The following is a 17,500-nucleotide window of genomic DNA, read 5'->3' as shown; positions in this document are numbered from 1 at the left end:
GAAAAATGCTAGTTTGTTCCTGAAGAACTGGGGAGAGGTGTCTTCCTACCAGAAGATCACACCCGCACCTAGTAATCCCATTTCTCCTCTTTGCCGTTGCCACCAGGAAGCCCAGGCCACTAGCTAAATAGTTGAGGTTTGTCTCCATCAGAGTTTTTGAATGTAGTCTCCCCTTTGCCTCTGCTCTATTTCACTTTTTGCATCTCCTGGTTATGGTTCACGGGTTTTACAATGTTTCAACATCTCTTTTTAAGTATATACACGTAAGATCTTGAGAGAAGAGTAACAGGCATTTGCTTTGGGTCCATTGCCCTCTTTGGGTTCTAAACACAGAAGAACTGTGGGATTTTTTAGAACAGAAAGGAGCTCAAAGGTCACTAAAGTTTGCAGAAATTAAGTCATCAACATACACCTTCAAAACAGAAAGATTCTTCCTTTACCAGACTTAAGTCTCCTGCCCACCCTACTTCCATGTTACTCGTGCAGTCCTACAAAACTTTTCTGTGAGGTATAGATAGCTCTTGGACACTGTAGCAATCAGTACCACAAATTAGACATTCTGTTCTAACACATGCTTTCCCATTTTCCAAGACCATTGATTACAGGGATGTACGTGGCCAGCTTTTCATCTGAGATGGGGGTGGGGGGGCGGGTAGCTGTGTAGGGAATGTGAAAGAAACACACCAGAAGTTAGGGATCTAGCTCTCTGCCTTAGGAAAGTAGAGTCATACTAGATTAGAGGAGCCTGGGAGATTTCTAAACAAGAGAGGGATTTTTCATTTTGTTTGAGGATGGAAAAGAGTCATGTGGTTGGCACATAGTGGACAGTCAACAAATGTTTGCTGAGTAAAATTTTATCACAAGATAAAGAATAATTTATTTTTAATAGGACACGGCAGTAAAATAATCAGAATATGATCGTGCCCTCACATTAAATTATAAAGTTCCCCGAAGTTAATTTCTGGTTCTTATTAAATTCTGGCATTAATGTTATAACGGCATCTTGCCATCTTTAAACATAGTTAAAACTACCCAATGAAACCTTAGTTCAAACCATCATTAATCAAAGAAGCTGTAAAGTTAAAATTATTTGAGTAACATTATATCTAATGATGAGACACACCTAATGAGGGCAGAGAGATGAAAAAACGTAAAATTGCCTATTTAAAAAGAAGTTTCAATTATAAAGTTTTTGAAGATTTCCTTAGTTCTAGATTTTCTTTAAACAAACAACAAAAACCTTAGTTAAAATCATTGCTGACTACATTGCAAAAATGAGCTCATGTTTAATTTGTTTAAAACCCGAAGTTCCTTTTAAAAGCGAACTGAAATGGAGTAAATGGAAAAATAATATTGCTAGATGTTTAAATGTATTAAGATAAAAATATACTGAGTATTTGTTCAAGAAATCTTTTCCCATTCACCACTTCAATTTTTCAAATGAAAAAGGTGCAGTACATTCCCTAACAGAATATCTATGCTAAGTGACTGGAAATTCTTATTTTAAGAGAGGGTCAATTTTATGCCACTTACCTAATATGTCATTCTGATATAATTGTCAGTATCAAATGGTCTTTGGGTTTGCTGGCTGATATAATATTGTATGATAGGAAAGTTATTCAATATTTGCATAAAATAGTCCATAGTGTGGCCAAAATTTCAGCAATGCTTCTGGAAACTTATATAAGTTTTCAAGTTGTACAATTACTCCACTGGCAATAAGTTATATGGTACTGATTTCAACTAAAGATGTTTGGGAGACCAAATTACAACCCTAAAACTTTCCCTCAGAGGTCTCTTGTTGAATGACATCTCTGTGCTATCAGTTCATTGCTTCGTTTTGTTTCTGGTCAGCCCATTTCTCATGTAGTATATACTGAAAATACTGAGGAATTAAGATGGTTAGCCAAGATTTGACCACAGATAGGCGTAAATTACCTGAAAATATTTTGTGGCCCATTGTAGGCTATTCTGACTTAAAGCCCAACACAAAGTAGCAAAAAATATTAAAATATAACCTAACTAAGGTATAAAAAAGGTCTTATACATATTTTCTTCTGAACTCCACTAAGATTTCCAAACATAAGAAATCAGTAAGATTAAAGCTAACAGAAAATACATATCCCTGTTTTGATCTATATATTTGAAAATAAGTTATATTGGATATACAAGTGTGCTAATTTATGTTTCCATTTCTTTACACCTGTGGCTAGATTAGATTTGGAGAATGCCTTCTAGACTTTCAATTATGTACATTCACCCTGTACAGGAAGCATTTAAAGGCAAGTATGATGCCAGTCACCCAAAGAGAAATTCAAGTCATGGAATTAACTTTCTTTTTAGTTCATGAGCAGCAACCTGGAAAATATACTGCCCAAGATCAGCAGAAAAGGTTTGAGCCTCTAGCCATGTCCAACTGTAATGACACATTTGCGTATCTTTGTCCTGAGTGCTTTAAGAATACAATGGCCTTGACAAATCACGGCTTAATGAGTCTCATCAGCCCCGTTCTACAGATGCAAGAAGACCAGCTCAGGTATTACAGCTGTTAAGGAAAGCAATGGGGCTTAACAGAGAAAGGCAGAAGGAAAGGGAGCCAGTAGGTAAGTGTGGTCTTATAATGCAGATGTTTCGTAATGCGTCATACTTGTGACTCTCAGTTTTTACATTTATGGAATGAAGACACTATGATCCTCTTTCACCAGAAAGTTGTACAAAATATCACAAGCAAGATCATCCAAATGAACAAAGTTAGAAAAATACCATCAAAACCAGACTCTAACCAAAATAATTATATTGATTTGCACACATGTGGAAATGGTCCAACAGGATAACCTATCAATTCCTCTACAGAGAAAGGTGAACAGCCCCTTATGGAAATACTCCTAACCTCCAGCTGTAGATTACCGCTATTAGAATCAGAAATAAAATAGATTCAACTATGTTATCAGGCAGACTCACAAATTACATGAAGCTGTGAAAATACCAACTCCACTGCCAGAAGGCATGAATTTCATTCTTTCCTAAGCCCCAAAGTCTAGGAAAATCTTCAAAAGGTTTTTCCTCTCACTAGGTTTAGGTAAGAGTTTTTTTCATAATTGGAACAACGGTTCCGGTATATCCATTAGTAAGGCACAAAGGTTGTGTAGGATTTCCGTTGAGATTACTAAGTGTTTTGAGGAAGACTTTCTAACGGTAAATGAGATGAAAGAAAATTGAGAAAAAATTCAGTAGCTGTGACTATGAAAAAAAAAGTCTCTCTCTACACACACACACACACACACACACACACACACACACAGGAAAGTAAGCCACAATTATGACAAATGTAATTTCCACTGTTAGAACCACAACTGTGATGACAAATGTGATCATCTGTAACCAGGACTAATTTCTATCAAATTTCAATGATAAATTTGTGATGTTAACTTGAAACTTGGGCTTCCCTGTATTTATGAAATTCACCAGGGAGATTTGGGGATCATCTCAGAAATCGAGTCATTCTTCAAAGCAGCTAAAACCAAGGGACAAAAAGTCTGACAACCATCAGGCTGGGGAACTTTGTCATACTTCAGAAGACACACTAGAGGTAGAGGGGAGAAAGTTGCTTCCACACCTTCACAAGGACTGAGCTGTAGACAATGAATAGCAATTGAGCTATTTCTTTCTCATATGGGCAACTTGAGTCTGCCCAAGAATGAGTAGAAACAGAGATTTATTTATTTAAGAGTGATTGATGATTCTCTGGAAAAATGCCAGTTGGCTCCTAAATATTTTAAAAGCTCATATAAAAATAGACAAAAGACTTAAATATAATTCATAAGGGAAATAAAAACAACTAGTAAATATATGAAACAATCAAATCTCACAATTAAAAGTGCCAAGTAAAATGAGTTGCCATTGCCAAGATTCTTAAAAGTAAAAAAGTGAGAATGTGGTGAGACAGACATCAGGATGCATTATGAGAATATAAAATTGATACAGTCTTTTTAAAAGCCATCTGGCAATGTGTATAAAAGCATTAAAATATTCATAACTTTCGACTCTGATCTAGGAACCCATCCTAGGAAAATAATCTAAACGTGGACAGAGATTTATGCACAGGGATGTTTACTGTAGAACTCTGAAAAAAATTATAAATTACCAAAATGTCCTCCTACACAATTTTTCATGACCTCTTTTTATGATTACTAAAACAGTAAGTGTCCCTTCAATTATGAAGTATTTGTATCTTAAGGCCCAGGAATTACATTTGGTCCCAAGAGAAATTACATGTCCCTAAAATTTATCATAAATAGGCATAAGGAAAAGACTGTGGTACAAAACATTCCTCTTCTGGTGGTAAGCAGACTTTTGGGTGGAATGGTTGGTCATAATTGGATGTAAGATATAAAAGCTTAAGAACTACTGAACTGCCTGAACACTTCTGCCATTAAGAACAGATGTTAGTTCACAAAACTGCTTTCATCGAGAAAGGCATCCAAGTAGGCAAATATGATGAGTGCGACCAGCATCTACCATAGTATATTCTGCCTAGTCTAAGAGAAAACTTTTCCCTTGTCTGTAATAGTTCCAAATAATATATTAATGGTTATTTTACATCAGCTGAGCCTCAAAGGAAAGAGTCTGAGTACCTTAGGCAAGTAAGTCCATTCTATCTCCTTATTTATAGTACAAAGTTCTTTAATTGGTGTTTTTAGTGACATTTATCTGGCTTTTAAGAAATAACATCTTTTCCACTAAAAATATTGCAGAGAGAAAAAAAATATTGTAGAGAGAGAGGTGGACTGGCAAATCCCGACTGTGATCAAATTTTGATTGGTCTTTGAGAACAAAATAATCTAGAGACAAACCAACAAATTTTTGAATGTTGAAAAAATAACAACCATATACTGAGGAGATTTTACTGGGCCATCTTGAACTTCAAGTCATAATGGGAAAGTCTTCCAAGGGACCCCTAGTCATTTCATCTTTATAAAAGAACATGTGCTTCAGAAATTTACACATAACCTGGAGATAGCCTAATAAGCAGAACTACTTGAGAGTTATTAGTGGGGAGTGACAACATCCAAAATAAAAAAAAATAGTTGACAAAATGGGACTTCTCTAAATATGCAAACGTGAAAATCACTCAGAATTCCCATGTAAACTTATGATCATTTATAAAGAACTAATTCAATAAGCCAATTATGATTGTGCATTACCGTTCTAATTGTAAAAGTCTGCCACATTTTTACTGTAAAAAGAATAGTATGAAATGGCTGTGTGTGTGTGTGTGTGTGTAAGACCTCTCCACTCTTCCTCTATGAAGCATTTTATTAGGCATGAAGTCTATTTTTTGAAAGGAAGCTCCATTTGGTTTTAAAATCTTGTTTCATGTTTAGTATTATGAAATTGAAAGAAAAGCTAATCCTAAAGCTCACTTGAACTTTTACAAATAAGGATTCCTAGACACAGTAATTCAAAATTTCCCCATTTTATAGCTCTGAAGAAAAAAATCTTCAGATACACACTTCTAAAGGGGCAATAAGACATTCCCAACACCCTACAAACTCAATTGACGTGGCAAGGACTACAGAAAAGTAATATGAATGATATTTAGGTTTCTGCCACATAACTTGGATCATGCCATTTGATTTAAGTTCTTAGATATCTGGTATCTAAAAAAAAAGAAAGAAAGAAAGAAAAGAAAAGAAAAGAAAAGAAAAGAAAAGAAAAGAAAAGAAAAATCAGTTCAGAGCAAAGATTCTGTGGAGTTTAAGATAGGTGAGAAAAAACAAACAAGAATTGACGGTTTTAAAACGCCCTACCTACAGTTCTTTTCATAATAACTGACTTCACTGTAGGGCAGTTTCAAGGTAGCAGAGACACATTATACTCCACAACTTCACTTGTGTGAGAAACTGAACATGTAACTTGACCACAAGGGGGCAATAATTCACTTTTACTCTACGTATCTCTGGTGTAAAAAGAGAACAGGGGAGCTCTGGAGCTCTCACTTCTTTAATACTGTCTTTTAACCCTACTTAGAGGCCTTATTTCTTTTTCCTTAAAAGCCAAAGGTAAGCTGTTCAGTGGACTACAGAACAGATAGCAAAGTCCAAATGCAGCACAATGAAAAGTAACAATTGCTCTGCTGTTAAAGATGTCAGTGTCTAGGGAGTGAACGAGAGAACAAAAGTCAGATGTATATCTTGCTTTTCAAATAGTGATTTAGGGAAAGAGCATTCTTCATACATCCAGGTTGCCATTTTATGGGGAAGTGAATATAGACTACTGGCCAAGAACAAGATCCTCTTCTTAGATCTCTTATTGGTAAGAAGAGGGCTGTCAAACTAAGCATGATCTTCATTAGCTTCCACAGACCCAGGATCAGGTGGTCATGTTGGGGAGGCTGCAGAGACAAAGAGTATGGTAGGTATTTACTACCCCTGTTTTAGTCCAACTCCCCCAAATGGTGAAGATGTGAAGTGAGGCACAAAAAACCTAGAGCATTCCTAGCAGCTGAGCTGGACAGGCAAGCAGCTTCCGAGGTCTCTTTTTCTCACCTTTAAAGTTTTAAATGTCAACTGGATCAGGACATAGTTTAGTTACTTTTCAAGAGAGGCAGAAAAGTATTAGAAGACAACTAATCTTTCTCTGAGCCTTGTCATAACTGAAAACTTTGATGAATTGCATCAATATCATCTGTAACCCAAGACTTTCCATAAATGTACACAGCATCGATTCAACACTTTTTCTTTTAACAAAGTGCCATCTAGAAGTTTCCTAGGTAGGGTAGTTGATTTGGTGGGCATTCCTAATACGTACCATGCATTGTAAGAGCTTCACATACCTTCTTAGTTAGCTGAATATTGTGAAAAATTTCAGTACTCAAACCATTCTGCTGGAATGTTTCATAGCTACCTACCCTAAACTTACTCAAAATTTGCAGAAAATGATGAAGCTCATTTGGCACTCTTCAGTGACAAAACATCCATTTGTGCAGAGAAAATGATACAATTGATTTCATTCGATTAGGACCAACGGGAAAACCAGAGAAGAATTTCAAGTTCCTTCATAGCTGACTTCATACTATACCAGAAGATAGCTTTTAAGATAATTCCATTAGAGTAAGAGGACTTAATACCCTCTTCTTGGTCTTCAATCAATAACCATTAAATAAAAAAGAAGTTCAAGCTATTATATCTAGGACTAGCATGATATGGCAAGCATTTATTTAATTTGGATTCCACACGATTTCTGTGGAACTTAAAGACATACTTACAAGTGAAATGAATTAGTGATTTCTATATATTAGGTAAATCCGAGAATCAGCTATCAGTCCAAGCCACTCACCTAAGTCGCAAGCCTCACAGGAAGACAGCCAGCATGCGATAACTTAGAGAAATGCACGTTCCTTGGGGGATCGTAAGTGCATCCCCTCCTCTGGCCCTCAGCACTTCAGACCTCCCTCATCAAAACACGTGTTACCTTCTGTTGCAATTTTTTTTTTTTTTTGGCAAATCATGGCTACTATGCAAATAACTCTACTTTCATGCCTGGTTAAACTCTGGGTCTTTCTAAATATCAAGTTGCAGATATTCATTTCAAGCTTAACTGAAAGAGGAATTGGAGCAGATAAATGGGCTCCATCTAAACACTGAACGTGGTGACAAGCCAAACCCACCTGGACTTTATCATCCATCATAGAATGAACTCTCTTGCTTTTCCTGGATTCCATCCACATGGCTTCGGTCCTCAACTTCAGCTTACACGCGGTCTGCAAAGGTACCCCTGTCCCCCGAGTAAACCCCATGACCTTTCTCTCAGCTTACTTCTCTCTCAGAACCACCTCTGTCTCTTGGCTTGATTGCACATTCCCCAGACAGGGATTCAACATGCCTCGCCACAGAGTCATGGAAGCCTGGCCAGCCCACAGGATGGATCGCTCCCCAGCTAGACCTGGAGAGGGGGTGAGGGATGGGGCCATGGGACACTAGACCAAGTCATCTGGGAGACATGGTGAGGTACATCACTTTGGGTGTCAGACAGGCCTAGATTCAAAGCAGAGCTCTTCCTCTCAGAAGCTAGTGATCTTGGATGAGTTACTTTTCTCAGGCTTGGTTTACTCCTTTCTAAACAGCTGATATCAAAGTGACCATCTCTGAGGGGGAAAAAAAATGTATATCCATTTCCAGATACTATACCTGACACATGAATGCTAATTAACACCAGAAGGTGCCTCACGTGTATAATTTCTAATCCTTATGACAGCCTGCAAGGTAGGCATTATTTCCATTTTACCAACAAGGAAATAAGTTTAGAGAAGTTAATAGCTCAAAATCACAAAGCTCGGCAATGATTCAAACCAACATCTGGCAGGTTCTAAAACCTGTACTCTTTCCACTATACTCTTTGGATCCCTTGTGCCCAGCAAAAGGTCTTTGATCTCATAATCATTTAAATAGCTGCTGAACAAACAAATTAATAAGCAAATACCAGGCTGAAGAAACGGCATCAACCTTCCCAACCAGTCCCCAGCGTTCCCTTGGGCCACATTAAGTTTCCCAATGGGCCTGGCCTACAATGTATATTTCTCATATTAATTATTCCCTGGAGCTAAGGCATTCGAAGCCTCAGTTTCCTGAGGCCAAGCAACACATTTAGCATTCCCAGCTCAGTATCAACAGTGTGCCCATGGCAAAGCCCGAGGGAAGAAAACACAGGATGTTTCTCTTTCAGCTGGGACTTGGAAGTTTAGACCTGTGGTTCCAAAAGCCAGTTCATGGGCCAGACATAGAATCCTCCAAGGAGGGTTGTTTTTTGGTTTGGTTTGGTTTGGTTTTTTAAAATATAGCTTCTCTGGTCATACCCGGACTCCCGAGTGAAACGTTCAGGATGGAAAACCCGGAACTGTTGTTAGGCAGCAGAGGTGACTGAGCACGAAATTAAGATTATATGCAGTCTAGAGCATCAAACTCTGCAGAAAAGCATGTGGGCAGGGGAGAGGACCAACTTTGGAAGAGGACGTGAGAGCACTTCAAATATAAATGGCCAAGCTGCCCCCATGTCAAGAGGAAGTTAGGTACCCAGACCCAAGAAAAGGCTCCCTTATCTTTACACTCGAGCGAAGGGGTACATCACTGATGTTCCTGCAGACCCCTTTCTTCTGTGGTTATATTCGAGAAACTTGCTTTATTCTACTGAATGGCTCAATTCATTCAATTAACAAGATTGTATTCTGAAAGACCAACTAGTTCAGCTTATAGAAATTCTAAAGAGTTGGACGAAAAAAGAAAAAAATGTGACTGAAAAAAAATGTTACCTTTGTCAAGTAGGGATTTCTTCCAAACTAGGATATAGAGGTGGCATTTCAAAAACTGGGAAGAGAAAAGTACCCCTCAGAGCAGGTGACGCAAGTATTGTGTCAAATATTTAATACCAGAGGTATAAAAATATTAGCTGTATAACAGGAAGGAGGCATATTCCATGTCTTTTCTTTTTTTTTTTTTTCTTTTCAGAAAGGTACTCTGAGATGCTTCCAAACTATTAAATCACCATCATCATGATATGGTGTAGGCTCTGTGCCAGGCACTAAGTGTTTTACGTATAATTCATTTCATACTAAAAATGCTCCTTTGAAATAGGTACTATTTCAGTCCTACTTTGCAGAAAAGAAAACTAAAAATCATAGAGGTAAGGTAACCCAAGATGAGAGAGTTAGTATATGGCAGAGTTTTGACTTGGACTCAGATAGTCTGGTCCCTAAGCTTACTGTCCTACTCATCATGCCATTCTCTTTCTCATCACTTCTGTGGTATAAATGTGATGTCCCGTGAGGGAGAAGTTGAGTGTTGCAACACTCTTCCCTCTAATCAGAGACTCCCACATACCCTATGAACAGGTCACTAACAGGGAAATGGCTTGACCATTAAAGTCATAAAAGGAAGGCTGGGCCCATCATTGTTTTGATACAAGACCAGGACGATAAAGGGCATTTTTTTTCCTCTGTTATTTTTGCAGGATACAGAAAGTAAACCAGTATTTGCCAAAATGAATAGTCTCTGTCTACAAGCAAAGACTAAACAAATGGTATAGTCACTGTAGAACCCTTGTCAACCACCCAAGGAGCAGCCATGGAGTTCAATTAGAGGGAAAATACTGGACAAGGAACTCTAAATAACATGTTCAACACACCTAATGATTATTAGACACATCACATTTCTAAGGTTTCACGAAGTCTTAGTCCTTGCTGAGTTATCTTGAATCCTCATATCTTTGTCTCTGATTGCCAAATATTAAGAAAGCAGAACATGGGTAATTATTTTTATAAACATCCTAATGTTTAATAAAAAAAAAAAAAAAAAGGTGTTTTACTCTCCAGGAAATGTATTTTGACTGTGACATATATAATACAAACTAAAATCAAAGGAAGCTACTGCTCATGTCCACACACATATGGACCCAATATCCATCTGCAGTATTTCCCGAAGCATTGCGTTCTATCACTATATTCAAATCAGTTTTATTTAACTGAGGTGTCAAAGGAAAATCTGAGAAACCAAAAGTTTATAATTAACATGAAAAATGTAAGACCTAGTGGAAAAAAAATTTTAAAGATTTATTTATTTGAGTGGGGGCAGAGAGAGAGAGAGAGAGAAGGGGAGAGAGTGGGGGACAGTCTAAGTAGACTTGGAACCGGGCTCGATCTCATGATCCTGAGATCACTGCCAGAGCCGAAACCCAGAATACAATACTCTTTGACTGTACTGCAAAACATTTTTAAGTGAATCATCACTGAATCAGAGATCCAAGCAGAGATCTACATTCCAAACTTCTATACTTGTAGTGAGGTTATCACCTGGAGCCCCACCATAAAAACCATATAAAGAATATCAGTGAGCAATTATGTTGAAAAGGACAACTTATTCATCTTAGCTGGGCAGCAGGCTCAGAACCTCTGCTGAAACATGAGCTAAACCCATCAGTGCAGCTGAGTTTAAAATGACCATTAAAGGTTGAGGGGCACCTGGGTAGCTCAGTTAGGCCTCAGACTCTTGATTTCAGCTCAGGTCATGATCACTGGGTCCTGGGATCGAGCTCCACCTTTGGCTTCACACTCAACATGAAGTCTGCTGGAGATTGTTCCCTCTCCCTCTGCCGCCCCCCCCCCCCACCGCTCTTCTTTCTTTCTCTGAATAAAAAATAAAAATCTTTTTTAAAAGATGCCTGTTAATAGTTGAACGTCAGGGACACTGAAACTGGAGTAGGGTGGGCAGAGCACGGCACATTTACTATACTCAGATACCACATCCTACCTGGCTTTCAGTAATTTAAGCCAGCATCACCAGATGAGAGGAATACAATGAAAATGTTAAAAAAAAAAAAAAAAAAAGGGAAGGAGACTTTGAGAAAAGGCTAAGACAAAAAGATGCTGAGGCTCACAGAGCACATAAAAAATCTTTTAAAAAACGGAACTGCATTCTACCTTTCACTGTGTTGCTTATCAAAAATTCGATGAAACCACAGCTACAAAGCTATAATATCATTGTAATAACTCCTTTATTAGGAAAGTCAGAGAGTGAGTTACCCAAAACAGATGTAAAAAAAGCTTTCCTGCTTTACCATTTTCAAAGATCAGGTAACCAGTTTTCTGATAGCAGTTCATAAAGAACTCAGAAGATAAGGAAGGAATAATAAATTTCTGGAAATTGCTTCCAATTCAGTATATGATCCTAATATAAAACTGAAAAAAATCTACGAGTGATAAATGTTAAGGGTTCATACTTATATTTTGATATACTTATCATTTCATTAAAAAAATATTTTAATGGCGATTCACAGACCTGCACCCCGGGGCTAATAGTACATTATTATATATTATTATATATTAATACATTAAGTACATTATTATATATTAATAAAAAAATTTAAAATTTTAAAAAAGTATTTAAACTGCCTTCAATAAGCATTTTTTAAGTCTTTCTATAAAAAAAACTCTAAACTCCACCAAAATAATGCCCAGGGCTCATCACTTAAATGTTTTATTAAAAGCTAAATTAATTGTAGCATAAATCAATTCTTTTTTTTTTTTTTAAAGATTTTATTTATTTATTTGACAGACAGAGATTACAAGTAGGCAGAGAGGCAGGCAGAGAGAGAAGAAGAAGCAGGCTCTCCGAGGAGCAGAGAGCCCGATGCGGGGCTCAATCCCAGGACACTGGGATCATGACCTGAGCTGAAGGCAAGGCTTTAACCCCCTGAGCCACCCAGGCGCCCTCAAGTCTTTCTTTAAAAGACAACTGCATAAAAAAAATAAATTAATTTAAATAAAAAAAGAAAGACAGCTGCAGCCATATTTTAATGAACCTTCAATTTTATCTTAAATTCTAGGTCACTGGCAGTTTCAACAGCAATGAAATAGTCTGTCCTAAAAATGACTGTGCACAGTTTCTCTGAGGCAGGTGTGTGTGTGTATTCATAAGCACAAGCTTAACTAAAACATATCCCTCCATAAACTACACCTAGATATACTGGTTGAGAAGACTGTTTATTTACCCTTAAATATGTATGTGTACATCTCAGAACATAAAATTACATTTTTAAGATTTTTAAGATTATAACCAAATTAAGTATGAGATTAAAAATTCTGGGGAACTACAAATTGCAAACTCAAAAAAAGTAGCAGCATTTCTATGGTAAAAGTTTATGGCTTGGAGTCATAACTAATCAGCATTCTTTTTCTGGCTCTGATAAAAAAAATATTTTGCACTGAACAGCAAATTCTTCTAAGGGTCCAGCTTTTATGCCATAGAATACAGAAAAATAATTCCTATTAATTAAGGACAGAGCATGACTTAATATCTCTTTCCCAGTTCCTATAAGTACAAACAAACAAACAAAAAATGGAAAGAACCAAAAGTCTTGTACGGCAGTGGGGAGGGAGAAATCATTTTTATGGCTTCCATTCAACTCAAATACAAATGGGTCTAGGAGACCATTTCACAAGTATCTCATTTAGATATCAACCTCTAAGGTCATCCAAATGACAGGTAAGCATTTTATTCATGATAGGATAGGATTTTCAAAGCCTTACCATGACACTGCTTGTTAGAACTTAGAAGCTGATACAAAGATAACTTTGTCATAGATCCTATTCTAAGGATTTCCACTGTGGAAATACCAGAGACTAATCATAAAGAGTTTCCGAAAACATAATCCTCTAGGGGAAGTCTGCAAATGGAGCTCTTACAAAAACAACACAGCAACATTTGGATCATATGCCGTTTTGTTCTAAGCCTTAAAGTTAAGGTAAGAGACAGTCTAATGACTATAGTTAATATTGCACCGAAATTTGCTAAGAGACTTCAGGAACTCATCACACATACAGAAAGCACAGGAGTGGTCAGAGGGGGCTCAACAACCATATGTCCTTGGTGACTGCTGCAGGGGTGTGCAGAAGCTGCTGAGGACCTGAGGACCAAGACCAAGTTCAGATGCTAGGGACCAACACAGGGGCCAGTGGTGGCCAGAGCTGGTGGCACATATGCGTTTGGCTGCTGGGAACCAGCAGCAGGTGTCTGGTTGGTGGCAGAGGCCAGTTGCGAACACACACACAGTAGTGGGAGCCAGGCCAAGCAGCGAAGGCTAAGGCCAACTGCAGATGCCCTGGAAGCTTTGGGAGCCCCAGCTGTCAGTGTTTGCTGCTGTGACTGCTGGTGGGGTACACAGCTGGGGGAGTAAGCTGCAGGTGAGCTAGTGGTATGGGCCAGTGATAGGAGCCAGGACTTGATCTGGGGGTCCACAGGCTGATGCAAGGGCTTAGCTATGTGCAGCCCTCCTGAGGCTGAATGGTCCCTCCAGAGGTGTGCACATGGCAGTGGAGGCCAGTGACAGGATCAGGCTGGAGGCAAGCAGGGATGCAGCTAGAGGTGCTAGCTGCAAATGAACCCGGTGGTGCAGACCAATGACAGGAGACAGGGCCAGATCGGGGGCCACAGACAGCTGGGCGGGCCTTGGCCATGGGTGTACACATGGCAACAGAGGCTGGAGATGGGCATCGGCCCGGCCGCATTGAAACGCACAGGTAGCATGGAGGGACCAGCCCCAAGAGTGCACACAGCAGTGAGGGCCCCCTGGGGATATTCTAAGCTGCTGTCTTATACTCACATAACTTCAGAGGCTTAGAGTCCCTTTCTGTGTGGGTCCTGGGCTTTGGGCAAGGGTGGAGGCAGGGAGTGGGTAGGGACTCAGGCAGCTGGTATCAGCAAACACCAATACCTGTGGGGCAGAAACTGGCAAAATTTGTGGGGGGGGTGGTCTTGGTGACCTTTGGTGTCTTCAGTGGTGAAAGCTTCTCGTGTCAGCAGAGCAGGTCCCTGGGAAGTCTGGTTCCTCCCCCCAGTGTGGGGCTGACACTGGTAGCCCCTGCTTTTCTGTCTTATTCTTAACCATCTTTATAATCTCAGCTTTGCTCATCTCTGGGTGCGGTGATGGAAGCGGCTCCTTCATGCAGTGCTCCAAAAAGCTGGGGCCGCTGAGCGGGGAACACTTCTTAGCTGGGTCTTCTTTCTTGGCTCTGAGCAAGGCAGTCATGGGGCATGGAATGCTAAGAGCAAAATAAAATTATTTCCTTCCCCTTTTGGTCATTTACTCTCAAGTTTTTTTGTTGCATGGGGGTTGCTGAAGTTTCTTAAGTGGGCTCCAGAGCTCTCCCAGAGCTGTTTCTATTTACAGATCCTTATGGAGAACTTAAGACTGGAGTCTCCTTCTCTGCCATCTTGACGATGCCACCAATAATGGTCTATTTTAAACTGGGTGGTGGGTCCAGGAAATTTTCTTCTATCCTTGTTCTTTAAACTGTACATATAAATTATATGTACTTCTTGGCAGCTGTGATATTTAAAAAATACAAAATCACTAAAAATGTTAAAAAAAAAAAACCCACAACTCCTAGATAATCTCAGGAAACAAACTGAGTGTTGCTGGAGTGGAGGGGTGTGGGAGGGATGGGGTGGCGGGGTGATGGACCCTGGGGAGGGTATGTGCTATGGTGAGTGCTGTGAATTGTGTAAGACTGATGAGTCACAGACCTGCACCCCTGAAGCAAATAATACATTGTTATTATTTTTTTTAAAGCCCTAGAATTAACCATTGTTAACCAAGACATACCTACGTGTGTGGGAACTCGTGTATTTTTTTTTAAAGATTTTATTTATTTATTTGACAGAAAGAGATCACAAATAGGCAGAAAGACAGGCAGAGAGAGAGGAAGGGAAGCAGGTTCCCCGTTTCACAGAGAGCCCGATGCGGGGCTCAATCCCAGGACCTTGGGATCATGACCTGAGCCAAAGGCAGAGGCTTTAACCCATTCATGTGTATGTTTAAAAAAAAAAAAATTCCATCATCATGAACGCTAATCAACTACTTGGTTTCTTAGGATATCTTAAGAAGTTTTCTTTTTAAGAAATGAGTACATTGGCATCACCCTTTGTAACTGTTGCATGTCCTTTCACTATAGGAACCCTCAGTATCTGGATCTAATCCATTCCTGAAAACTTACTGAAGAGCAAAATTTTGGATAGTGGAGACTGTCTTCCATTTTGAAATGGAAAAGGTATTTTATCTCCAGTTTATGAAACTATCCCAACTAATTTCCCAGAATAACACAAAAATCCTTAGTAAATATATAATAACAATCCAGCCAAGGATTTCTGAATAAAATTCATTTAAATAGCCAAATTACCTATTTAGTAAAACTGAACAAACTCTTTGTTAGGTGTGTTTGTGTTAACCAAGCAATGACACTCTGTGGTTTTAGAAAACTTCCACACTTCGGAAATAAAGTGAATGGTGCTACTCTGTAGTGGGACCCCATGGCGCCATGTTCCTCCTTCCTTGTATGCATGTGCCACTCTTTCCCTCAGTGGGGAGTCTGTTCCTCTGCTCCCTTTGAATCTGGGCTGGCCTTGACTGCTTACATGACAGAGGTGATATTCTAGGGACTTCTTTCCTGAGAATCCCTGCAGCTTCATTCTGAGTCCACCCAACTGTGAGGAAACCCGAACAAAACACATGGAGGAAGGCACGGAGAGTGAGGCTCACCCAGTACTGACTCAGCCAGCCATGCCAGCCCAGGAGCCACACAGGAGAGTAAGAAGCCTCCAGAAGGATATCTTCCTTAGCAGTCAAAGGACCCAGCAGAATGAATGCCCCCCAAGTGACAGCCTCTAACTGTAGTGAAAATCTAACCTGTCAACCCTCAGATCATGAGAAATAATAAAATTTCTTTCATGAGAATTCGTTATTTTAAGCTACTAACTTACTAAATTTAAGCTACTAAGTTTGGAATGTTTGTTATGAGGAAATAAGATAACCAGAAAAGGCATTTTCCTATTATGAAAACCACGGAGGTAACAATGTTCTGCACATCTTTCTTGTCCAGACTCATACCCTGTCGACCCATTATGATTTTATTTTTTTCAAAAATCTGGAGTAAAATTTTTTGCATGTAATTATAGCAAATAGTGCAACAGTGGCAATTCAGGTAGCCTGGTGCATCAGTAAATATAACTTGGCTGGGTTACAAGATTATCTAGTTACAACCTTCATTTTTCAAAAGGTAGATGCTAATTCACTCTCCCCCCTACCCTTTTGACACCAAAACTGTTAAGTCAGCTTGATTTTTATTTTTGTCCTTTGGTGGTAAAGTACTTTCCTATAGATGTTTGTGGAATTTTCTTGTTATCCCTTTTATTCAAATGTTTTTGCCAAGCTGAGATGATCATCTCTGGCTCTATAAACCCGGCTCTTCATTTGTCAACTGAAATTTTTTATTGTTAATTTCTATCAACTTTTCCACCATCATTTTATCTTTGTCTTCCAAAATGTTATTAATTTTTCAAGATTTTCCTTGGTATCATTATTCTATTTTCCAAATGACCAATGCTGGACTGGACGTTCCCCAGTGAACACTGTAATGGGCTGCTCTGGGCTTAGCTTACCATCAGTCCCTCATCTCACCTGACCTCACTTTTCTTGGGATCTCATTGTCCCTTGATCTCAAGCTCATGCCCTACTGCTTTCTAACCTAATTTATGAAGAGGTCTTGCCTGCATCCTACTGAGGACAAACTTCTTTCCTAGAAGTTTGTTCTTATGTTCTGTTCTGTTCTTACGCAGAAATATCCAGAATTAGAATTTTTTAGTGTTTGAATGATTTTTCTTCCTTCTAAAATAATTATTCCACAAATTCCTTTTTTTTCCCCCCCTCAAAAAAGGGAAAGTCTACTCAGAACCAGGAGTTAAATTGTGAGGCCTGCCTTAGGACCCTGTTTCTGTGTCTCTGGGTGTTGATTAAATTCCATTTTCCTCCCAACTTATGAATAGCATTTGATTTGCCCATTCCTCAACCTACCATGTTTTGAAAACTCTTCTCTGTTGTGACATGCTCAACTAGCATGGAACCTTCTCTTACATACTGTCTGGATTTCTAATATGCCAGAGGGAAATAGGTTCAC

The 17,500-nt window shown here is 38.9% G+C and overlaps 1 protein-coding gene across 1 annotated transcript in view; it reads right to left on the bottom strand.

Moving 5' to 3' along the window:
* The window catches only part of RSPO2 (R-spondin 2), a 156,487-nt gene that overhangs the window by 2,530 nt on the left and 136,457 nt on the right, over positions 1-17,500 (bottom strand). The gene's annotated exons all lie outside the window — the stretch shown is intronic.

The sequence above is a fragment of the Mustela lutreola genome, chromosome 3, assembly GCF_030435805.1.
Source record: "Mustela lutreola isolate mMusLut2 chromosome 3, mMusLut2.pri, whole genome shotgun sequence".
Taxonomy (NCBI): domain Eukaryota; kingdom Metazoa; phylum Chordata; class Mammalia; order Carnivora; family Mustelidae; genus Mustela; species Mustela lutreola.
This window is presented reverse-complemented; position numbering and strand designations above follow the sequence as displayed.